This window comes from Corythoichthys intestinalis, chromosome 6, assembly GCF_030265065.1.
Source record: "Corythoichthys intestinalis isolate RoL2023-P3 chromosome 6, ASM3026506v1, whole genome shotgun sequence".
NCBI classification, from domain to species: Eukaryota; Metazoa; Chordata; class Actinopteri; order Syngnathiformes; family Syngnathidae; genus Corythoichthys; species Corythoichthys intestinalis.
In genome coordinates, this window is record NC_080400.1 from 24,528,318 (window position 1) to 24,547,050 (window position 18,733).

Genomic DNA, 18,733 nt, shown 5'->3' on the forward strand with positions numbered 1-18,733 from the left:
TTTTTTTAATTTCATTTTTTAAAAATTAAACATGACTTATATGTATCTCTAAATGCACTGAACACACGCACACACAAAATGTTTTTTTTTGGGGGGGGGGGGCGCTACTTCGCGGTTTTTCACTTATCGCGGCAGGTTCTGGTCTCCATTAACTGCAAAAACGAGGGATCACGGTATAAATCCCACCTGAGTATAGGTCGTAGGTGTAGCTTGTGAGGAAAAAGCGGCATGGAAAATGAATGAATGAATGTCATAAAAAATAAAATAAAAAAATTAAAAGTGTGCTTTATGGTCTGGAAAATTCGGTGATTGGATGCTGAAGGCAAACTAAAAATCAATTCCACACGATTGTTTATCCAAGTAATCTCCTAAATTGAATCCTTCATTCCTTTCTTACAATTCAATGTATTCATCGTGACATGCGAAACTGAAAATAATTCTTAGCAAAATTAGTATTTTGTCCCAAAAGCTCAACTATTTATGAATGAAGCAACAGCATGGAAAATGAGCAAAAGTGAAATCAGATTATAAATGTGATGTTCCTTCCAAATATATCCACTCTAGCCCACAATAATTTCAAGTTAAATCATAGTAACCATATTGCCTGTTGTCATCCATTTTCTCAAAGGCTTTGCTTTTCAAAGAGCAAATTCTGTTCATACTGAATGAGGATCTAACCTACAGGACCATGCCCTTACAGAAACAAGCATATATTAACATAGCATAAGCTTTCAGTCCATCAATGGTGCCTGTGTGGAAGCATGGCAGGAAACGCCTCCATGACAGTGACAAATCAGATTTGGAAATGAGGCGGTGGGAGAAAGCACTGTTTTATACACTAAGATGAAAAAAAGTGGAACATGAAGAATTTGTGGAATGACCAGATGCTGCACTCAATTAGCATTAATACAATGGCTCCACAGTCAGCAACCGTGATTAGAGATGTAAGTTGTGATAAAGCAGAGTGACCGTATGAATGTAGCCTGTCTCAATCAATAGAGAAAACATACTAATAAATATTGCATTAAAAATTTAACTTTAAAAGGCAGAACAAAAAGTACAAAGATAAAACATTCCCACGTTTCACCTTATCTGGGACTGATTGCTCATCTTTTAAAAAAACGGTGAGTGAATGCATCACGATGCAAGCAAACATTTAGGAAGGAATTTTGAGTGCTGTATCACAGTAGGGACTGAAGAGATTTTTCAATGTTTTACTCACATCCTGTCATGAACTGGCTCTGCGTAATCTCTTCGATCTAAAAGGACACAGCTCTTCTCTCTCCTTGATGCAGAGCCGGTGATTCACATCTCGCCGCGCACACTTCCTGTCCAACAGTTTGACCTCAAGTAGAAGAGAACTAAAACACTGCTGATATTTCACACGAGGGGACAGTATAGTAAGGGGTTTTATTGCCTCGCAGCAAGAACCAAAAGTGTGGTTAGGGTAAGAAAAAGTAGAAAAATCAATTAAAAATCAAATTATACTATGGTAAAAACTCATTGGCTTCCCTTTACGACTACAGACGTCCATTCCACTTGAATTGGAACCACTGCACAACCCTCAAAGTTCAAATGGATTCAACGTCTATGGCAGGCAATGAGTTAGTGCTGCAGCTCATGTACTGTATAAAAAGACACGAAATATGGCGGGAAATATGCTCCTCACTGCCTCTTTGTTTAATATCTAATTGTTTTGTTCAACCAACCAGTTAAAACTGATGCACACGGTGCAATGATGCATGGCATTACTAATTATGCAGCATATCAATTCATAAAAGGGAAGGGAGGATGACAAGAATGCAACATCTGTGTCTAAAACAGGAGCTTCATTATTTGAAAAAAAAAAAAAAAAAAAAACAGCGTGAACACTGGCTAGATAAGATGTGTATATGTGCTGGAGTGGGAAACTGGGTATATAAACTCATGTTTCCCTCTCTCTCAAGAAAAAAACATCCAGGCTGAATAAGCTGTCATGCAGGATTTCCTCCTCCTTGCAGGACTATTCTGACATAGTATGTTACACGCTCATACTGAACCACACAGGCCACCTGTTAGTACCCATTGCAACATTTGTGAAACCTTGGGCCAGCTCTGAATCAATTTGAACACTTAAACACTTGGCAAAATGTCAATGAAAAAGACATTATACAGCAAAGAGACATCAGCCCTTCTAAACTGCGACAGTACTTATCAACTGAAATATAAAGGCTTTGGAAGCTTCTGGAAAAAGGCTTCTTCCCTGAAGAATGAACAAATAACTGGTGCTTTTATCATCTATGATCTCTGAAGCCTTTGACATCACTATTCCATCTTGACAGAGGCATGTATTATACAGCACTAAAGATATGAAGCGTTTTTATTATTGAGTTTGTAAGTGTCATAATAGTTATCCCGCCTTGGGAACTGTTCCTTAGGAAACTTTATCTATGTAGCAATACATTGTATCTTTGTAAAAGGACATACCATGTGAGGCCCTGAGTAAATAAATGACCCTTTGTCTGGTGGTATACATATGTTCCCATCAGTTGCACATCTGCCCCATATTTCAGTCGAAAGCTCTACTTTTGTGTTTGAAGTGTCTTGTGGACGGATGGATGGCGCTCCCTCTGCGGCCGGCGCTGACCAGTGGGAGGATGCGGGACCAACCTGTGGCAAAAAACGCCGCCTCGACATCTGTGTTTATCCTCCAGCGAGAAGCAACAGGCTATATTTACCACAGTCCAACACGACCAGCGCAAGGAAGCCAGAGGAAGGAGGATGTAGTCTGGCCCAGTCATTCACTTTTACACTGGAATTTATATTAGGACTAATGCAGGAAGAGCCTGTTGATGTCATTTTTACATCCAGATCCAGAAGCGTGATATTCTCAATACTCCTCTGCACAAGTTAGAGAACAACACCTTGAGGAAATTCTGAATCCTTTTGCAAGTGAAAAAGCATGATGGATGACTTGTCTGGTTGGCCAGTGTTTTATAGCTGCCAAGGTGGCAGTAAAGCTCAGATACGTCCCTTTGTGTAAATCACTGACCTGTTGACACAGTCGAGCAAGCTGACTTATAGATAGGACCCTCGTGGGAGACAAATGCATCACACAGAGTGGGGACGCGCTGCGGCAATACGCTTAATGGCCAAATGCTATTTCACCTTCAACTGTACAAGCACACTCAGTCCTAATGGCGCAAAGTGTTCACATTAGACTGATGGTACCGCAGCATATTTTATGGCTTTAGTAACATTTAAAATCAACAACTTCTCATTATGCATGTAAGTACAACTGACAACAGCGGATTCATAACCAAATATTGCTGCCATGTAGAGCAGGGCGGTAAACCGAAAATTTACCGTCACCGAAATTCTTAACGATGACCGACGTAATTTTGACCATGTCGGTAAATTCGGTAAATTAATAAAACAAGAAAATATAGTCTTTTCATCCCGCTTTGATTCTGTGTTGTTCGTCTGTGTTCATTCCCCTTTAAGAAAGCAGTGAATGTGCTTACGTAGGGAGTCACGTGATCATCAGGAAGCCAATCAAACAAAAGCCTGGTAAGCTAACGCTAGCAGCTAACGCTACAAGCAAAACGTGATGGAGTGTGGCTTAAGGGAGGTTCACCAAACTTTCAACCGACATTTAGTAGACTCTTAGTGGCATCCAGACGGGCTTTCACCCGCTGTCCTCCTTTGTTCTCACGATTTCCGGAGATGGTGCTTTCAGTGCTTTCTACTGGTAGCCAGGCTAACGCTAGCTAGCGGCTAACGCTACAAATGAACGTTATGGAGTCGGATAACGGCTCTAACCTTGTCGAAACGGCTGAACTTAATGAGTGGATTGGGCACGGACTGCATCTAGCAATTACTATGTGGCGTTATTTTGTATCTGTCTGTGTGTGATTCCTCTGATAGCTTTTGTGATGGTAAAGCATTCAGCATGAAGTACAATCCAACGGCAAAACTTATAATGACTGAGAAATGGCCCCAGCTATTTTTATGTGCGTGCATTTATTAAAAAATGCACTGGGGGGAAAAAAAACCCTTAAACCATAAAGTAAACACTTGTATTTAATAATTATGTCACAGCAGCCATTAACAATAAGTTGTCTTTTTGAAGTGTACTGTTCAAGCTGCAAGTCATTTGTGTTACAATTACATGTTTGCACAGGCATATTGATTTTGACAATGTACATTGTTCAAGTCATACACGCTGTTATAAATGTTCATACTTGAATTCTTATTGCTTACAATACATTTTTATAAACTTAATGTTTAGACTGCATGTACAATTGTTAAATACAGTATATCAAATTGAATGCTGGTAAATAAATCAACAAGAAATAGTTAATCTGTATTTCATGCATTGATTCAGATTTTCAAATTATATAACAGTCCGCTTAGGTGAATTTATCGTCATTTATCGTTATCGAGATAAATCTGCTCAATTTATCGTGATACATGTTTAAGGCCATACCGCCCAGCCCTACTGCCATGTACATCAAAGCTCTTTCTAAATCTTCAGCGATGATATGAATGTAAATGGCAGGTGTTTAGCAAATGGATGGGCCTAATTATCAATTCCTTAAAGACCAAATGTGAAGTAATTTCTTAAAATGCCAAATAGGTTCACAATTAAAGTAATAAACATTGTTCAACAAATAAAGCATGAAAAAATAATTTACAGTATATGTTGTATATTTGACAAAATAATCGCGTTTCCAAAGTTCGAGCCTGAAAGGTGACGAACCCGGAGGTGATACGTTACACCGAGAACAGCGATGGCAGTACTCCATACGGCTGCCATACAAAGCCCTTCAAACAATGATTCAAACAGCGATATAAGGGATAGATCGAGCGCAAGTGAGGAGATCCAAGTTTTTGAAGAGTTGGAGGAAGAGGAAGGAGGTTGGAATTTTATGTTGGACCTTACATGTATTAGCCAGATGTTAATCAGGATGCAAAAAATGTGCCCACACGACCTGACATGGAATGGGACAAGACCAATCGAGATTATTGGTAAGATATAGGCTGTAATTATTTTTATGATTTGAAGATGCAGGTATTTGCACATAATTTAATTTTTTGTCTGATTACATTGTCTAAAAAAAAAAAAAAAAAAAAAATCAGACTTCATGTTCAAGCAGTTAGCCTACTCGGTACTTGAGTACACTTCCGCCTTCGGACCCTCTGACGAATGCGGAAGTGTTCGCTGAAACATGTCAGGTAAATAAACCACCTACTATTGCCTGGGATAAAAGAAAAGTTTTGACAAATCCCCGATCATGTTGTGGAATGACCAGTAGAAACTAGCGACATTAGCTTTTATTTACCTGACATGTTTCGGCAAACACTTCCGCCTTCGGACCCTCTGATGAATGCGGACGTGTTCGCCGAAACATGTCAGGTAAATAAATCACCTACTATTGCCTGGGATAAAAGAAAAGATTTGACCAACTTATAAATGCAGGCAAAATGAACTAAATACAACTATAATCGGGGATCGCCACAAGTTAGCTTTTGGCTAACATCGCTAAGTGGGAACCTCTTGGTACCTCACGATACGATACGGTTTGCGATACAAAGCTCACGATAACGATGATCTGACGATACGGCGATACAACGATTATCGAAACATTGGTCAGGAAATCATTCTAGGATATTCTAAAAACAACTAATAAACAGAAAAACAAGCTTCTGCTGTCAATTGGAATAAGTTTATCACTAGTACACGTCCAATCCGTTTGAAGTGGGAGGGATGGCAGCGAAATGAACGCGGATTGAACGTCTATGGCTGTCAGTAGCAGCCAATGCCGGGCAATGAGGTCATTTTGGGCCATTTAAGGTCATTTACCTGTTGATTTTCAGTTACTTCCTGTTGATTTTGGGGTATTTTATGGGTCACTTCCTGTTCATTTTGTGTTACAGAACAGGAAGTGACTTGGGAATCACCCAAATGAATAGGCAGTGACTCAAACTCAACAGGAAATGACCTGGAAATGCCCTAAAATGAACAGCAAGTGACGTATAAATGCCCTGAAAATCTGACAGAATGACTAGGAATGCTCTGGTTTCTAAATGGATTGGGTGTCGAGCACTGTTAAGGCAGCCTTAGAGTTAACTGAGACACTATTATGGTGAAAGATTTTGGTAGCAATTTTTTATTTTTTTAGACGCCGAAACCTTTTTGAAATTATATCTCGATTCTTGCAGGAGCATATCGATAACCTTTTGGGATACAAAGTATCACGATATATTACCATTTCGATATTTTGTCACACCCGTATATCTAATAGTATAAAGCAGTATAAGGTGTATTATTTTACTGACCAGTAATGAAATCTTAATTGTATTTATTAGTATAAAGATGTATAAGGTATAATATTTTACTGATCAAACGAGCACAATTGATTCATGTTTGAATGAAATGCACTGCAATATTTAATTTAAAGCCTGAAGTAAATAAAAAGAGAAAAATCAGTTATCACATTTCTTGTCTTTCAATTGACCAATTTACAATAGACTTTTTGCTCATCTCCTGCCAGCGTCAGACTAAGGCCTGATTTATGGTTCTGCGTTCTGTTGACGGCGGAGTGACGGTGTCGACCCTAAGTCGTCATTGAGCATTCCAAGTTCTGCGTCAAGGGAACGCGTTGCTCTGCAATTCACCGCCAAGCCACTGTAGGGGTGTGGCTATGTCTTTGTACGGTTTTGGGGGACTCTTGTCGAATTCCTTTAGTTTTCCTCTGGTTGTAAACAGAACTGGCAACGGAGATGAAACACGTGTATTTGGAGCTGCAGCTAATCAATTTTGAACAATAAATGTTGTTAATATAAATGTTGAGGTGTAGGCTACAAAGAAGACGTTTCTGGAGGTGTTTGAATGTTTGTAAATGGCGGTGTTGTTGTGCTGAATGGGAAACAACGTTCTGAGTGGACCAATCACAGTCCTTTGACGTTCACGCACAACACGTTCACGTAACTTGTAGTCAGGATTTTTTGGAAGTGCACGTCAGGCTACGGCATAGGGTTGTAAATCCGGTCTGCATTAACTGCATATGTCCGTCTTCACCGCAACGCAGAAACATCAATTAAGCCTGTCGCAATATGCAATAATTCCATGTATCGCACGGTAAATAAAAATGAAGGCGGTAATTTTTACGCTGCGATTTATCGCCACGCGTGCACGTGTGCGGCAGACGTGCTGTTAAAAGTTCGTCTTCCTTGTTGTTACAAACTACGCAAAATGCATCTTGGTTCCGGGTCCGGCAAAAAATAGCGCCGGAGCCAATCCGTTCCCATTATATCCTATTGTTCAACGTATACCGGCCGCGTCAGTGCTTCCGATTGACTGCAGACCATCTCCACCGTGCCGGAGCCCGACAAATGGTTTAGGCTTACTTTTTATTTTTGCTGGAGACGCATCTGTCAAAATGGGCTTAGTCGGGCCTGGAGTCAACAGCCCAGTTGCTTATTCACGGTTTATCCAGCGAACATGGACGAAAAAGCAGATCATCATAATAAGGGCAACATTAAAAAGGAAGCTGTATGGTGTCCTATTATGTGTGTTTTTCTGACAATGATATCAAACACACGATGTGCTGACAACTTTGTTTTTTATTAACACACGGCGCTATCTCTCTCACTGCCGCGTCACATGAACAAAACAACATCACTGTTGCTTTCAGGGTGCCTCGGAAAACATACAATCACATGGAACGCCATAGCAGAAGCTATGAGGAGAAAGTTTTCATTTGCTTAAATGCTTAAGTTAATAAGTCCAATTTAATTTATTTTCTTGACATCAAGACATTTTATTTATTCCGTGCGGTATTAATATTGTCTTTTACTTAAAAGAGGCATGGTCTATTGTTTTTAGTTGTGATTTCTTAAAAAGTATTTTTGAATTTAGGCATTTAAACATTAATCGCGTTTAAATGGGTCTGCTTGATCTATACCAGTGGTGGGCAAACTATTCCACAAAGGGCCGCAGTGGGTGCGGGTTTTTGTTGCAACCCATTAAGACGACACATTTTCACCAATCAGTTGTTTTAGAAGTGCAATCAGTTGATTGCAGTCAGGTGCTTCTCATTTCTGCTGAAACCTCATTGGTTATACTATCTGTGCTGGGTCAGTTGGAACAAAGACCAGGACCCACTGCGGCCCTCGAGGACTGGTTTGCCCACCCCTGATCTATACTATATTCTCATTGTGTTATTGTAAATTGGTTTAATTTTTTTTTTTTAAACTGGGGTGGGGGGCGCAATAATATCGCATATCACAATAATTTATTAAATAAATTATCGCACACTAAAATTTCTTATCGCGACAGGCCTAGCATCAATCATCCTTAACTTTGCAGGGCAATGAAATGTCCAGCCAACACGGTCACTCAGTCTTTATTCGTGCCCGCAGGGTCAGAGAGTATGAAAAAAAATGTTTTGACTGAACAAAGTGGTTAGCTTGGCAACACTAGATTTGGCCCTTTTAATCACTGCTTTTCCTAAAATAGTCACACCATTGCAACTACAGGTCTGACTACAATGAACGAGGGAAGCCAAGAGTGTTATGCCAAACAATGCGCGAACAACAACTGCGTGCTAATGTGAACTTTATTACCCCCACCAGTAGGTCAAACTATGGAAGTCAGAAGTTAAGTAATTGGTTCTGTATGTCTGTTGATCTTTATGTTTATGTTTACGATGTGTGTGTATTGCCATATATCTGGCGATACGGTTCATATCGCGATTCACAGGTTACAATTCGATCCCGATATTACACTTGAAGACAATTATTGCGATATTTGTACAGGGGTTGGACAAAATAATGGAAACACCTTAAAAATACACAAAAACTAATTTATTTTGGTGATTGTCCGCCTTTTGCGGCAATTACAGCCTCAATTCTCCGAGGTATCGATTCATGCAACTTGTGAATTGTTTCCAAAGGAATTTTAATCCATTCTTCCATTAGAATACCCTCTAACTCTTTTAGAGACGATGGCTGTGGAAATCGACGTCTTAATTAAATCTCTAAAACTGACCATAAATGCTCAATAATGTTGGGATTGTGCCGGCCATACGAGTTGTTCAACTTTAATAGAATGGTAAATGGTGTTATACTTGTATAGCGCTTTTCTACCTCTCAAGGTACTCAAGGCGCTTTACACTACATTGCCATCTACCTACTGGTGACACAGCACCAGGAGCAATGCAGGGTTCAGTATCTTGCTCAAGGATACTTAGGCGAGTTCATCAGGGTGGAGAATCGAACCCACAGCCTCTGGGTTGGGGGATAACTACTCCACCACTGAGCCACGCCATCCCTCAGAATGTTCCTCGTGCCATTCTTTAACAATTATGTTTAATGATTATGATGCCAAGATGTGTTTCCATTATTTTGTCCAACCTTTGTGCATCACTTTAGAAAAAACACATTAAAATGGACATAGGTACATTTATATCAATCTATTCCTGAAAACTCAACCAGCACTCAAGTAAAATTTATTTTCTTTGAAGTTTGACCAACAAATGGCTTTCATAACATTTTCTTTTTTTTCAGTGCAAACCTGCTGTAGTCCAAACCTGCTTAAATGCAGGATTCTAAATACTTCATGCCTCTGTTTTTGCAGTCTATGCCAAAATGAGGCCAGATTTCAGACTTAAAAAGGACTAATCCCAGCAACCACTAGAGGGCACGTACACAAATCTCTACTTGGATTAGTCTAATGTTGTTGTTACTTTAGCAGACTGCAAGGCAATGCTGCTGCGCACTGCCAACTATTGGACGGGAGTAGAAAGTCAGCCACTGATTTGTGTATTTGCACTAAAAGTACATGTAGTATCGCGATATAGCTCAGAATTAGATGTTTTCTTCACACCCCTAGTTTGAAGGTAAGCGCAGTTATTTTTAAATGAACTGCACACCAGTCGCAGTGCGGCCCGGTGTGTTAGACGCGTCCCAGAAACGGCTCAACACGACACACACGAAAAGAACGGCAGAGTTTATTATTTGACAGAAGACGCGACCCTCCTGCGTCAATACTACTACCGGTAGCTTGGATCGGGCAGACCGGAAGTCACTCATGTAAAAATACAGTGGATCCGGTCGATTTTCAAACTAATATGCAATCGTAACCCAGTTTTTGAGTCCATCAGATCTCTTGAGTGGTAGATCGGGGCACAGTTGACTTGTCTTTGTTGATTTACTGCTGTCTTCTCTGCTATAATAATAACCAACATGGCCCCATGTTCAATACAAAACCCTCCTACCACAACAAAACAAGTAGGAACTAATATTCACATAGGAACTAAAGTTATAAAACATAAAATATACAATATAAATGAATACTACATCTTATTTGTAAAATATAAACACATAATAAAATAATAGCCCATTTAAATAAAATAAATTGAAATGAGCTAAAACACCTGCAATTAAATAATAAAAATTATACACAGATCCTGCTTACACGATTAAATTTATTAATTAACTTGAGAAAATCCACCAATAAAGCTTTTGAAAACCGTTCATGAAAATCAAAAAATGATTCATTGAGGCATTTCATTTGTAAAATACATGTTAAAATCTTTGTCATTGGGACTGCTTTTCTTTATAGCACAGGACTTCTTTTTTCTTCTTTCTTTCAGAAAGAAAGCTCACCAAAACGCGGGGTCTGAAAGGCAAATTGCTGTTGGATTATCTTTAAATACCCGCTACATTTTGAGCAGAATTCTACCTTTGTATAGGCTAATGTTCCTATTGTTGAAAGCACAAAGGTGTGTAATAAACAACTAGCACATTTATATTTTGCAGTATCGCAAATCGTTTCGTATCGTGAGGTACCAAGAGGTTCCCACTCCTAAAGGTTACAGAGGTCAGAAAATTTGGTAGAAACTTGTCAACAGATTAGTCTAACTCAAATTTTCATGTTAGGTGATATGATGACCAGAGAAAGAGTGATGACATTTTGTGGCATAAGGGAGAGTATACCTGACTCTACCAAATAAGACGATGCTTTGAATTTGGCTGCTTAGGAGGAACTCTACCCCCTAAGAGGGCTCCTGTAGTTCATAATACAAGACGCACCTAAAACCTAATTTGTTGAATGACATTGTGTCATAATGATTTGAACAGTACAGCATACAAATTCAATGCTACAAGCGTGCGGTGGCTGACTTTCGTTGTCCTGATCATTCCTTTATGATTAGTATATTTGGGTGTGTGCTACGGATGGCAATATATATGAGAGTAGGGCTGCAGCTATCGAATATTTTAGTAATCGAGTAATCGACTGAAAATTCTATTGATTAATCGAGTAATCGGATAAATCATATATTTTTAGGTGAAGAGCAATTATAAATATACAGGAGAAAAAAAGACATTTCATCTAATATTGAACCATTTTCAGTAAATCAATGTCTTTATTTTCGATGTACATTGTTAAAAATACAGCCAACAATTACATCTCAGATGTAACTAGAATAAATAAAAAAACACTAATTCACAGCTTTCACTCAAAAAACTTTTAGATCTTATAAAAAAAATATATATATATATATATTTCTTACCTAAAAATGCCATTACGCTTGATAAAACACATCACTTAAAAGTTAGGATTTTTTCCCACATGTTTCAATTGAATTTCTATTTGAGTCAAGCCATTTTTAAGTTCTAGTTAAGTTTTAAGTTAGTCTAAACTGTAAGTCCTGATAGAATTTTGGGTTTTTGCAGTGTTCAAAATAAATGTATGATACAGGCTGTATTGGAGCACATTAGGGACCAGTGCTAATTGGTGTTTTATCCAGCAATGACTACTGAACTAAAATTGATAGTTAGCATTATTAAGTTTTTGTTTTACACCCTAATCACTCCACAACGCTATGTTAAAGCCTGCATGTAAGACACGTTAGCCACGCATCAACAGTGGTCATAATTAATAGAAACCTAGCCCTCCGCAGGGCTAACGTCATGTGAGTTAGTGACAGTAACGTTAATCTTATTTATTAGTGCTTAGCGCTCTTTATTAGTGCTTAGCGCTCTACTGCTTTCAGATGGCGGCTGTTTACTAACGCCACTGACTCTGTCATTTCGCATCTAGTTCAACATACATGTGATCTCTATGAGACACTTCAGACGCTACCTGCTACCAACGTAGCATCATGCGGGCTAGTTTTTAGCAACGTCGGTGTCGTTTGTAGCGGCTGTCGGCTGCAGTAAGGTTTTTTTTTTTTTTTTTTCTTCTTCCTCTACGCACGTGACATCACCGCGTTGTTCCGCATTAAAAGTAGTCCGTGCAAAACGTGATGCTTAGAGCTGTCAAAATAAACGATTACTCGAGGTGAATAAAATTACTCGGATCAGTTTTTAAACTTGAGTTACGCGAGTTGCTCGAGTATTCGTTTCAGCTCTATATGAGAGTATTTCAGATTTTGATTAAAAAAGTAACCCACTTGACAGTAACAATCTGAGGTCTAAGGTGTTTTTCTCTCCCGCGTGTGGAAGATTCATTAATCATGATGGACACTGCTTAACGTATGCGTGGTCTGACTATCATCCATTTCAATTAGCTTTCTTTTAACTAAGATGCCAGATTTAACAAAGACGGCTCATCCAAGGACAAAACAGTCAAATTTGAACGAACTCCAGGAGATCTGCCAAAGACTGGTGGTCAGGGTGGGAGCGCTAAAAGTGGTGCCAAGACACTGACTGTCATGCCTTGAGAAAAAAATCTCAAGGCACCCCTCTGGAGACATTTGATTGCTCACACACGAGATGAGCACGACTGAGTGGTTTGTGTAAAGAACAGAGCAAAGTCGAAAGCTGATGAGTCACCTCTAGCTAGCCATACATGTCAGTGATTCACATCATGTTTACAGGTGAAACGTGGGTGGCCCAGATTCCATTTTCTGTATGACAATATTCTTTGTTCCAGGAGATAAGGGGAGAAAAAAACGGAACAATCGTGCAAGTTGCAGATATTTTAGTTATTAGATGACAACTATTTGTTATATAACTACACAAGTCAGTTGAAAGGGCCTTATTTTGATTTTTTTTTTTTTTATATCAGTTTAAAATTTTATAGACTAGATGACCTCCCTATTTGAGAATTTCCTGTCTTTTTCAATGAATAAAATAAAAAATGTGTGAGCGATGAAAAACACAGGTATGACTGACATTAATGGATTAATTATGAATTCCATTTAGCGGCTTCAGGTTTTGTTACCCATCATCCAGCATACTGCAAGAAGTGGGTCACATTACCAAAAGAGGACCTCTTGTAGTGTTGGTTTCATTTGTATTGGCTATGTAATCAAACAACCATTTCTTTGAATTGACATTTCTGTTTTAAAGTCAAATTGCTGGAAATTTGAGCTACTACTGTAAACTGCATGGCAACATATCACCTGTATGTATACAAATTTTCCTTTAATTGCATGAGGTAAATATACGTTTTCACAGCAAAATACAGCGTTTAAAGGATTCTTTCTACAGCAGCGTATCATTATCACCATAATCATCAGATGTTCCAACCACAAACTTGTTGCTGCACTCCCTCGCATTTGTATTACATTACATACTTCTAACAACCCAAGTGCTTGCTTGTGCACCATAACTTGGATTAACGCTACTAAAGATATCTCATGTTAGATGTGAAGAATCATGGTCAAGTAGCAGTACTAGTGTTCTCTCGAACCAAGACTTAGTATTAGTATCGGTGACCAATAGGAGTATTTTTGAAGGATCGGACAGATTTTGTCACAAGACCTGTATTCATGTATGTTTTCAGCACTTTTGCGCTACACTAAATTCAACAACTAGGAAAACCTGTAAGCTGTGGGTGACTACTTCTTTTTAAAAAACAAAGATAGTGAAGGAGCATTTGCCTCACAGTTGTGTTTCTGGCTCCAAAATCTCACCTCACACCTCAATTTAGACATTGTACTCAAGACCAAGAATCTCTGACTCTTCTAGGCAGCATTTTCACCAATTGGAAGAGCACAATTTTATAGTGTCAAGATTACCATTACAAAACACAAAAGCCCTTTTCACTCACATATCCAGGGAAATTCTCGTGTAAGATGACGCAGGATTTACTCACGTCATTGCTTTCACGCATGTAAAGATGTCGCGTGAATGACGCACTGGCGCTCTCTGTGCGGGGAGGGGTGCTGCCGCGATTTTATAACCCGGACATTACGTCATTTTTGGTCGGCATCGACTGTCACAATGTTGCTCAAATCGTATTTTGTTCCGGAGGAAGCGTTCCCGACGTTGTAGCTGCAGCCAATTCAAACTCATCAAGACTGTATTTAACTCCAGGCAATCCAAGAGAGGGTGTAAGAAAAAATCCCGTGGGCTTTGTTCTGTTGTCTTACTGGCTCTCTTTCTAACGCTTAGGTTAGTATTTTACTGATCGCTGTCGACCTACTGTCACAGATCCGTTGTGTTTTTCTCCCCGATCGCGTGTATTTTTGTGTTTAAGAAAACCATTGAACTTATCCCTCTGTTGTTTTCTGCTTTGAAGTAAAATCTTGTGTACGCAATAGCGGACCCTAACATTCGGAACAAAATAAACCACGCATTTCCAAAGATGGACGATGGACTCGTTCTACTGTCACGGACGCATTGTCTAATTCCCCCGTTTTAGCGATCGCGTGTTTGCGGGGCAGCGACGGGGAGAGTCTCGCTCCCTCCCCTCGCCTCAGGCCCTTCCTGAGTAGGAAACCGGAAGTGACGATCAGCCTGCCATGATACTTACGTCATCAGCCATCGTGCTGTGATCCGGGAATTTAACGTCTACTTTCACGCACACCGCTTCCCGGGAAAGTCCCGGACATGATACATAGACGCTGTCAGGGAAATTCAACTTTGAACTCCAAGACAAGTGTTACCTCGATAGCTTGATTAGAGAAATGAATACGACCCCAACCATGGATTGCTTTTCTTCGAAGGCTTTATGAACAAGAGCTCTCTGGTACATAATGATGTGCCCCAACCAGGAGCTGTGATCACCCAGAAAGTACGAAGAAGTACAATAGAAGCTGGACATTTATACTATTGAAAGGGTGGTGCCGAAACCCACCGTGAAACGAAACTTACTAAGAAACGAAACTCATCATCTCCCAAACCTGGGTATTTTCCATACAAAAACATCTTTGAGCTGAGACCTTGAACACCGGTCCCGGCTAGAACGAAGATAAGCTTAGTTTGACAAACCACAGTCACTCATTGTATTCATTCAGACATAACAGTCCATATTCGGGCATATTGTGATACAGTCTATGGAAAGGCACACTCAAACAGGTTGATATAACAATTATGTTTTATGCTACAATGTTCTCATGCAAGCATAACAAAAGCATACAAAATATAATGTATAATTGTTGTGTTTTAAGCATGAATAAAATTCTCTCACAGACGCGACCCGTGAAATCTCCGTGTCAGTCGACCCAAGAAATTGTTTTCATATACAACTGCTGCTGGGTTAAATCCCGCGATATTCCCGGTATTTCAGAGTATGTGAAAGGGGCTTATGATTCACGTTTTGACTGCAGTTTGTTTTTATACTCTACGGTATATACGGTGTTGGACGTTCAAATAAATAAAAACCCTACAGTAAAAACTGATTGAATACTTTCATTTAAAAGTCACGTTATCAGTAGATGCAACCATTCAAGATTTTTGGAGCACAAATTGCTGTCTGGGATATGGCTATTAACACAATGTGCTAGAGCAGGGATGGGCAAACCGGTAGTCAAGGGCCTTACTGGGTTCTGTTTTTTTAATTAACTGACTGCTCTTGCAAGACACTAGATTGGTAAAAACTAGAGGCGTACGAAATTTCAGATTCTTGGATTATTCGCGATTCGGCGCTGGAAGATTCGAGAACGATTCACAAATATCCAAATTCCGATTATTGAATTATACCAGGTAAAGTGGAAGTAAAACACAGTCAGCGCGGTCTTTGGGACGCAATGAGGATCGGACCGAGAGTATATATCATGTTCAACTCATGCCGCTAGATAAAAAGACAATCATACCTGACAGCAGCTGACAGCCGCTACAAACAACCCCCAGTTGCTAGTTGCTACAAACATACGGCTACAGTAGATATCATATATATGCAGAACTAGATGCAAAAACGACAGACGACGTCGGTGTTAGACCTTGTATTATTGAACAGAGATGCGAAATGACAGACTTTCCGGCGTAAGTAAACAGCCGCAGTAGACCTCTCTAGAAGGCTCTGTTGTAGCGAACCTAATTAACTTTTTATCTAAAATACTCCTAAATCGGCAGAATCTTGTCTTGAATCTATCTTTAAATGATGAAATAGTTTAAAAACTGACAAAAGTAGACAGAAGGGAAATAACGGGAGCAATTTTAACAACTGTAACAGCTGATTCACAACATTAAATTCATTGAATGTAGTTTAAAGCTGCTGATACGGAATGGGGACTGGAGTTTTTTATTTACTGTTATTTTCGTATTTTTGTTTACTGTTATATGTTAACTTGATACTGAAATAGTAGTTTGGTTTAGCCTGAGAAGAGTTTTGAACAATTTTAGAACTAATGTACAAAATATATATATTTAAAAAAAAAAAAAAAAAAAAAAAAAAAGGAGGGGAGTGCATCAATAATCGTTTTATAATCGAGCCTCTGAATCGTAATCGTAATCGAATCGTTAGGTGCCCAAAGATTCCCAACTCTAGTAAAAAGTTAAAAACGTTTCGTCTTGATGGATTGGACCAAAAACCCGCACCCACTGCGGCCCTTTGTGAAATTCTTTGTCCCGTGCTAGAGTCACATCCTCCAAAATCAGCTGATGAGGACCCATTATGAGTGCGTGAGAGGCGCATCTTCAGAGTTTTAATGGATTGGGACAGACCTCCGCGAAGTCTTGTGATGTAACTGGCCTTCAAACGCCCAGTGAGTGCGCAGACCCTGAATTGGGACGGAGCTGGAGTGCATTCTTCCTTTTCTTAATTTCTTTAATTTATCATTCATACATATGAACAGCCATCAGCACTTGAGAGTTTAAGCTTTGCAGTTTCTGTAAGCATATCAGTTGTTCGCCCGTGGTATGGTAAATTACATTGGGAAAAGTGCTGCAAAATTGGGGCCTGTTTTTCGGTCTATTACAGCAGATCACCGCCAGTTTGAGAAGCTTTATTTCCACAACGCGTAGTACGCAGCAAGATTCTCCAAACAGGATCTAGCGGACTTTAAGTTATATAAAGGATTCAAGTTGTAAATGATGACCCTCAAAAACCTCAAGTGTCAAGAACGGATCTTACTTTGTTAGAATTGCCATAAATAGCGTCCACTACATTGGAGTTGAAGACAGAAAAACATCTTGCCATGTGGCGATTTTACAACTCTTCTTTGGTCTCAGTTGACACACCATGACCATACATGTCTGCAAAAAATGCAAGTTGTCATATGGTGATGGCCTCCCATTGGATCTATTGATACTGGCACGAAACGGTTGAGTGACACCAGCCCTGGAACTTCTGTTGGACACCTTACAGTAGGAGTGGGAACCTCTTGGTACCTCGCGATACGATACGATTTGCGATACAAAGCTCACGATAACGATCATCTGACGATATTGCGACGCAACGATTATCAATACATTGGTCAGGAAATCATTCTAGAATATTCTACAAACTAATAACCAGAAAAACAAGCGTCTGCTGTGAATTGGAATGAGTTTATCACTGGTAGACGTCCAATCCATTTGAAATGGAAGGGTGGCAGTGAATGAACGAATGTTCATTCGCTGCCATCCCTCCCACTTCAAATGGATTGAACGTCTATGGCCGTCAGTGGCACCCAATACCAGGCAATAAGGTAATTTTGGGCTATTTAAGGTCATTTACCTGTTGATTTTCAGTTACTTCCTGTTGATTTTGGGGTATTTTACAGGTCACTTCCTGTTTATTTTGAGTTAAAGAACAGAAAGTGAACTGGGAATCACCCAAATGAATAGGCAGTGACTCAAACTCAACAGGAAATGATCTGTAAATGCCCTGAAAATCGGACAGAATGATTGTGAATGCTCTGGTTTCGAATGAACGGACGTTCCCAGTCTAAATGGATTCGGCGTCGTGCACCATCAATGCAGCCTTAGAGTTAACTGAGACACTATTATGGTGGAAGATTTTGGTAGCAACTTGTTGTTTCCTTTTTATTTATTAATTTTTTTAGACATTGACACCTTTTTAAAACGATATCTCGATTCTTGGCATGAGCATATCGATAACCTTTTGTGATACGAAGTATCACGATATATCACCATTCCGATATTTTGTCACACCCCTCCCTACCTTACAGTTTGAATAATATACAGCAACACCATATCAATGACCATCAAAACATTAGTAATACGGTAAGTAGTTTATGTCGTAGTACCTAATTTGGGTCGTAGTACCTTATTTTAGGCCGCTTAACTTTAACGTGTTTACAACCCTGCAGCACCATAATAACAACTGTATAATAACTTGCTGGAATACACTATTATATTCAACACACTATAAGAACACACGTCTTTTGACAGTCACACAGCTATGCAAGTTCAAACACGCCAAAGCACGCGCAATCTCCCCATTTGCAACATGTTGCACAAAGTCATCCAGGTAAACCAGGTTGTACTGGAGTCGACCACATAGACACATGAACAAACTACGTATGCGAGCACGTAGAACCACATTTCCCACGCTGCCTGCCATAGGCAA

At 39.5% G+C, this 18,733-nt stretch overlaps 1 protein-coding gene across 1 annotated transcript in view; it reads right to left on the reverse strand.

The window, feature by feature from the left end:
* sipa1l3 (signal-induced proliferation-associated 1 like 3) overlaps positions 1-18,733 on the reverse strand; it is a 125,767-nt gene that overhangs the window by 106,366 nt on the left and 668 nt on the right. The gene's annotated exons all lie outside the window — the stretch shown is intronic.